The sequence below is a fragment of the Adiantum capillus-veneris genome, chromosome 5 (assembly GCF_014529385.1).
Source record: "Adiantum capillus-veneris isolate H3 chromosome 5, ASM1452938v2, whole genome shotgun sequence".
Lineage (NCBI taxonomy): Eukaryota > Viridiplantae > Streptophyta > Polypodiopsida > Polypodiales > Pteridaceae > Adiantum > Adiantum capillus-veneris.
The window spans coordinates 64,262,503-64,270,052 of record NC_140935.1 but is presented as its reverse complement, the minus strand read 5'-3'; positions in this window follow the sequence as shown (position 1 = coordinate 64,270,052).

Below are 7,550 nucleotides of genomic sequence, written 5' to 3'. Positions count from 1 at the left end.
AGAGAGAGAGAGAGAGCACGATATTATACGTGGTTCACCCAATGTGGACTATGTCCACAAGAAAGCAGCCACTCAATGGATTTAGTACTTCAAATTAAAAGTAGGTTACAAAGGGATTATACCCTTAATAGAACTCCCACCTTGCTTCACTCTTATCACCTCACACACACCTTGTTTCATCAACTTTACAATGCATTTTTTGTGTAGAAGAGGCCTCCTTTTATACGCCAAAAGGGTTGCACCCTCTCATGAGAGACAGCCATGTGTAGCCGCCCATGTGTAGCTGCCCTTGTGTAGACAAGTTTGAGTTGAACTCTCCCATGCACCCATGTGTGGGCCGCCCTTGAGAAGACAAGTCCGCCTAGAAATCGACCCCTGGCCATTAAATACCGATCTTTGGCCAACCGATCAAACATTTTTTGGCTACCATCCAACCATAATATTCTGACGAAAAAGGAATATGGCGTGAGTTTTTTGTTTTTTGATGAGTGATTTTTTTAATGCACGATGGATTCTCCTTATAATACGGGCCTTATTGTTACCATATACATGCGGTAGTGATGTGTGTGAACACATTTAGGACCGCCGAGGCATTTTTCCCTCTTAAGGAGGTCCCCCCCCCCCCCCCCCCCCCCTTCCCCCCCGTGCATTGTATATACGCCCATTCATTCTAGGGCTATCTATCTTTCCATTGCACACTAAGTAATACACTCTCTGGTGTGTGCCTTGAGCTTCCTTCATCTTCTCCAAGCTGTGTGTGTTTTCCTGCAACCCTAATTCCAACAATTGGTATCAGAATAGGTTGCGTCCTCTCGGGCTTTGCAGCAACCTATCACACTTTGAACTAGCATAAGGTATGTAGATGGAGTATTGAGGATTAGTTTGTTAGATATTTATAGTAAGAATTTCTTGTTCTGGTTTTATTGTGAGTGTGTAATGTTTTTCTCAACCTTAAATTTTATAGAGTCTAATCTTTTTTACAATAAATAGTTATCTTATAATTCCTTAGAGAAAACTAGCTATATCATCTTGTATCAAAGGAGAACCAGTTTTCCTATGAAGAGTTGTCAAAACAATTATTTTTGGAGGCATTTGCGAGGTTAAAGAGGGGTATTTTGATTATTTCCAAAAAACCAAAGGGCACTGTATGGGCATGTTTTGCCAAATGTGTGGGGCATATTAGGAATTTTGGATATTTTATGGTCATTAGGAAACTTTACACATATTATTATGTTGCTTTTGTAGATTATCTTTAATTAAAATTAGCAAACTTAATAAGTTCAAACTAGTAGAGTCAAAGTCCATAAAATAGGTCATTCAAGTGGATATTTAAAGACTACCAACAATTAACATAAAAACTATAGCACTTTTCTAGCATTGCAAATTGATCACAAGCATGAGGTAAATCTTGAAGGTCTAAAACCTGGAAGTTGATTTTGTTGATGTTTTTTTTTTTTATAGAGATATGAGATTCAATCAACTTCTCATACTATATTGACCTTGCAAGTTACAAAAAGCATATTTCAAACATCAATTTCTTCTTACATGTTTGCAACTAGTCTTAATAGTTTACAATTATATTTTTAATGATTCTTACTATATTATACATGAAAAAAGAGTTGAATTCTATCAAACTGCCTCTTGTAACAGTTAGAGTGCTTTCTATATTGCTACGCGGCTAGTAGGTGACATGCCTCTTTGACCAGTAGAGTGCTTTCTATGTTGCTACAAGGCTAGAAAGTGGAATGCCCCTTTTGAAATGCATACCATATAAGATAAGTTAATTAGAGATATTATTTGCACTTAAAATGGAAGTGTACACTTTACGTATACATTAGATGGGCAAGGTTCTTTGCTCTCCATAGCTGGCATTGAGGTACACTACTATTTAGAGCTCCTCTAATGTGAGTGACCACCTTAATTTATCATAAAACTTTTTTCTCTTGGAACGTAATTCTTGAGAAGTCTACCCTAGATTAATAGTCAAATTTCAAAAGTCTTGCTATATCGTACCATCCTAGTTCTAATGTGTAAATATGTGATATGATCTAACAAATACACATGCACAAAAAATATCTTTAATACATATGTGTGTGCATGTGTACACATGTATGTGTGTGTTTGTGAATGTGTATATCTATTAAAACATGCATAGAAAATATCTTTGTGTGTGTTTGTGTATGTGTATATATATTAAAACATGCTTGTTGAAGGCATAGGGATTTTTATTTGCTCTCCTAAAAGTACCTTTAGAATCTCCTTAAGAGAAAAGCTCCAAGTTTCAAAGAAAAGCTCTAAATTAGAAGCTTGCAAAAATTTCACACTCCCTCACATCGTGATTTGTTCACCTCTCTCGAGTCTGTCCCTCATGGAAATTGAGTCACTTGTGCCAACAATGCCTCTTATCCGGTTCAAGGAGTTGGAAAGATTGTGCTGACTGCTGCAAATGGCAGTTCTTTCACACTTTTTGATGCACTTTATGTACCTAGGATAAAAAAGAATCTTTTGTCTGTATCTGCAGTTGCTAGACTTGGTCTTGTAGTCAATTTTGTAGATAATAGATGAAATGTACATGATTTAAGTTTTGGTGATGAAATTGTTGCATCTGGCATTTTATGATGTGGGATGTATAAGATCATTTTGTATGACAAGTGTGGATAGAATTTAGCAAATGCAGTTTTCAAAGGCTATTTTAGATGCAAAACTTTGGCATGCACGTTTTGGTCATTTAATTTTTGCTGCGTTTGCAGAAATCTGATATTGTTATTTATTTGCCGCCTCTTGAAGCACCTGTCCCAAACACATTAATTGTGAAGGCTGTATTTTGGGTAAGATGCAGTGTTCAAAGTGACGGCCGCTTTTCAAATTTTGCTCCACATCTCTCTTGGTATGCACTTGGTGGCATGGTTTTAAGCTTCACAAAGGAGGAAGAACTTGATGTATGAAAATCACAAAAAAAATCTATGTATTTATTTGTATATAGCTATGGTTTTGACACATTTGGATCTTGGAAGTAAGGAGAGGTAGGAACAAACCCTATGAGAAGGGAAAATAAAAATAAAAATCACTGAATGCTGATTCTACCCAACAGTCACTACCTGACGGTCACTACAAGTAAAGAGTAAAGGTCAATAATGGAAGGGAGGAGAATCTTATGCATTATTGAGTTGGATTCAACAAAATGTTATAAAATTCAAGCATAATTCACTTGTGGACACAAGTCTTGCACATGGAGCCAAGAGGGGACCATCTGAAAGACATTTGGAAAGGAAAAGACGGACACATAGTTTTGTGGGAATTTTCCTCTATTTTTTCCATTCCTAATTGGAAAACGTTTTCAACAGCAAAGTTGTGGTCATTGAGCTGATATTTTGGCCCCTATTTTTTTATAATTTTTGGAGCTATGGTTTGGGAGATATGGCCAAAATGGTGGAGCCTATTTGTCCACATAGGAAGAAATCCTAATTATCTAACTCCACACACACAATTTCTTATATTTTTCTATCCATTATTGCTGTCTTTTCTCTTATTTTATTAAGATTCTCTTAAATACTATAAGGAAGCTCTTGGACTCAAGCTACGGAAGGTGTCATGGAGACAAAGCTCGCCATGATAAAGGCGATTAGGAGGAAATTGGTCAATAAGCGAGGCACACAGAGCTCTCTCATTGGGGGAATGCCTCTAACTGAGTTTACTTTGTGACAACTCCTCTTGCTCATAATCTCTTTCCTAATCACTCTCTTGGCCTATAAAAGGAGGCCTCCTCTTTTGTAAATGGGACACACACACACAAACCTACACATACACACCCTTGTGCTACATGCTAGTAGCATGAACCCTAATCACATAATCACAACACCACCACCATCACCATGCACAAACTGAGCACCATATCTCCACACACTTGTAATGAAGGATTGAAGGCATGATTTCAAGAAGAAGAATGATGGTTACACTCATGATATTCCTCTCCATCAACTCCCATCCCTCCATTATGCATCCTACAGTCTTGTCCCCTTCTCATCTTCTTTCCCTATTCTGCCTATTGTATTCATCTTTTGCAAGCAATCAACACACTCCATCTTGGTGCCATATCTTGTGTCATTTATGATACACTTCATTGTGAGTATGGTTTATGCTTGTTCTTTCCATTTTTTCTTATGTTGAGGTGTGCGGGTTTTTCACCACACACGCACTCTCTCTCCCTCTCATATTCCTATAATCTTGCTACTTGCATCTTAAGGTGTGCGAATTCGCCACCTTTGGTATGAGAAGTGGGCATACTTGCATGTCTCCCTTACCTCATTATCTTACTTACTACATGCATGAGTATCAAACCCATTCTAACTCACTCACCATTCCTCTCATCTTGTTTTCTTACCACCGCATCCCACACTTGGGGGTGTGGATCTTGAAATTGTTTTCCATGGCATGTTTGATTGTGTATATATATACATCCTAGCCACATATCTTGCTAGGTGGTGCCCCTATTGTGTACCTCCCATGATGAGGACATCATGCATAGTCTTGATGTAGAGGCCACCAGGTCTATGTTGCACATGCGCCTCTCATTTGGTGCCCCCATTGAGGAGGGCTTTGAAAAGACCTTGAGTTTACAAAGAGTAGAGATGCATGCCATCAATCATGGAAGAGTGGCTACAAGAGTTTTCAAATTGGAGGACTGAAGAAGAGACTATAGAAGCACTCAAGGCCTTCATTGAAGTGCTACTACCAGATTGTAGCATCGTCGATATCCAAGAGGTAAGCTCCCCATCTCGCATTTCTCGTGCTAATAAAAAATCAAGAGCATCAAGTGGGAGGGCTACGAAATGTTATCATTGTTGTCAACCAAAGCATTCTGTCAATAAGTGCCAACAGAGGAGGTGAAGAAAGAACGGTGAGTTTTGCTTTTGAGAACCACATCAGCACTCTCACATCAGTTAGATTTTGTGTATCACCAAGTGTTTTCTCTCCAATGGTCAGAGAAGAGTCGTCAACTACATCAACCACAAAGTCCAAGCCACAAAGCCTAAAGCATTTGGTGGAAGCAAGTGGGCCTACACTCTCTCTAGGCCTAGAGAGTTCAAGTCAAGTAAGACCATCTAAGCATCACCACCGCATACAAAATGGAAAGTCGATTGTGGTAGACTCTTCTCGCTCAACAGTAAAACAGAAGAAAGTGACAGTAGCATTGAGGTGATGGGGGTCATTCTCAAGGACCCTAAGAGGATGGAGAAACCTTATGCATCATCATCAAACCAAGGGGATACACAAGGTATACAACCTCTGGTAGAAGCAAGTAAGCTAGACCAAACAATCTCTAGTGATTTGTGTGGGGAGGAGCATGAAGATTATATTTTGATGCTAAGTAGTTTTACCACATTTTTCATTGATGAATATGATAAAATCACTGGCACACAATAGTTCAAAATCACATTAAGCTCAAGGAGGGAAGTAAACCTGTAGTGCAAAATCTCAGATGGCTAGGAGTATGTCAACAAGACGCCTTGCTCAAAGAGGTAAGGAAACTCCTAGAAGCAGGTTTCATCTATCCTGTTGGAGACTCATAGTGGGTTTCTCCAGTGGTAGTCACACCAAAGAAAATGGTAAGTGGAGGTTTTGTGTTGATTACAGGCCCCTTAATGCAGCCACAAAGAGGGACCATTTTCCTCTTCCTTTTCAAGATGAAATTCTCAATGAGGTAGCAGGACATGAGCGCGACACGGTATGTGATGGCTACTCAGGCTACTTCCAAATTAGCATCACTGAAGAAGATCAAAAGAAGACAACCTTCATCACACCATGGGGATGTTTTGCTTACAGAGTTATGCCTTTTGGTCTCACTAATGCTTTGGCCACTTTTCAATGCTACGTGACATTTTTTTTTCAGCCATTCTTTGAAAAATCAATCCGTGTTTTTATTGATGACTTTTGTATCTATAGCTCCCACTCTCTTCATTTGGAGAAAGTTTATGAAGGTTTAGCTAGGTTGCAAGATTTTGGTTGCCAACTCAACATGGAGAAATTCCACATTGGTGAAATCAAGGTTGCTCTTCTTGGACATGGATCGCTGCCAAGGGCATTGAAGCTGACCCAAGCAAGATTCAAGCCTTGGTGGATTTTCCCTCTCCTACCACAACAAAGCAGTTGGTCTCTTTTCTTCAAAAGGTAAGGTATTTAAGTAGTTTCATTCACCTGCTCTCTCAAGTGGTTCTCCTTTTACAACAAGTTACCCATCAAGAGATCTTCACATGGAATGAAGAAAATGAACAACAGTTCAACGAGGTAAAACAAATTCTAGCATCGCTTCCCACCATTGCACCTCCAAAGTGGGACGAGCCATTTTATGTAAACCCTAGTGTGGGCAATAACACACTTGGGGCGGTATTGATGCAAAAGGATCCTCAAACTTCTTTCATGAGTCCTATCTACTTCTCTAGCTGCATGATGACTCCATCAAAAAAGGGATACATGGCAGTGGAGCACATGGTGCTTGCATTAATGTTTGCTACCACAAAATTTCGCTCTTATTTATTGTCTAGACCATTCATAATCTTAACAATGGAAGAAGTATTTCCTTCTGTTATTCAACACACATGGATGTTTCTTCTAGGATTTCCAAATGGCTCACAAGGTTGCAAGAATTTGATTACACAATGCAAGTGGAAAGCTCCACAAGAGCTAGTCTAGGAGGCATTCTCACTCATCGCCATTATGAAAAGAAGCTGAAGATCAAGACCAGTGACAAAGAAGTAAGACCCGTGTTGGAAGTCCCTAAGATAGGGAGGGATCACTCTCTTTGCTTTAACAGAGCCTATAAGAGGACAGTGGACAAAGCTGCAGTGAGCATTTTCATCTTCAATGAACAAAGGGAAAAGGTATTCTCCATTGGGCATCTCTTGGATTTCCACTCCAACAATGAGGCAAAATATGTAGCCTTAACTCTTGGGTTAGAGTGGTATGTGACACAAGGTATTCAATGATTAAATGTATTTGATTATGCCATGCTTTTAATAAAACGAATACAAGGAACTTGGGCTTGTAAAAATCATAGCTTGCTAGGCCATTTGTGAAAAGTTAAGGAACTTTTAGGGAAGTTTCAAGCTGTACAATTACATCATGTCCCTCGAGTAGAAAATAAAGAAGCAGATGCTCTAGCTAGAGAGAAGCTACAAGATGTTCCAGTGGTGGGTGCTATCAAGTTTAAGCTGCCTCTCTTCCAAGGTAGCAATGCTATGCCTGACATCATGAGTTTCTTGGACACAAGAGAGTGCCTAAAGATCTTACTAAGGGCCAAAAGCAATGGCTTGTGCGCAAGGCAACAAAATACCGCCTTATCAATGATGACCTCTACTGCAAGGGTAAGGATCAAATTCTTAGGCATGTACCTCTCTCTAGAGAAATCACATTCAAGTTTCCATGATGGTGTTTGTGGAGGGCACTTTGCACTTGACAAGCCGGGTTTGTGTAGCCTAGTTTACAGAGAGATGTGCATCATTGGTGCAAAACATGCAAAGAGTGCAGAAGGCTAGTGATAGGAGACTCACGTA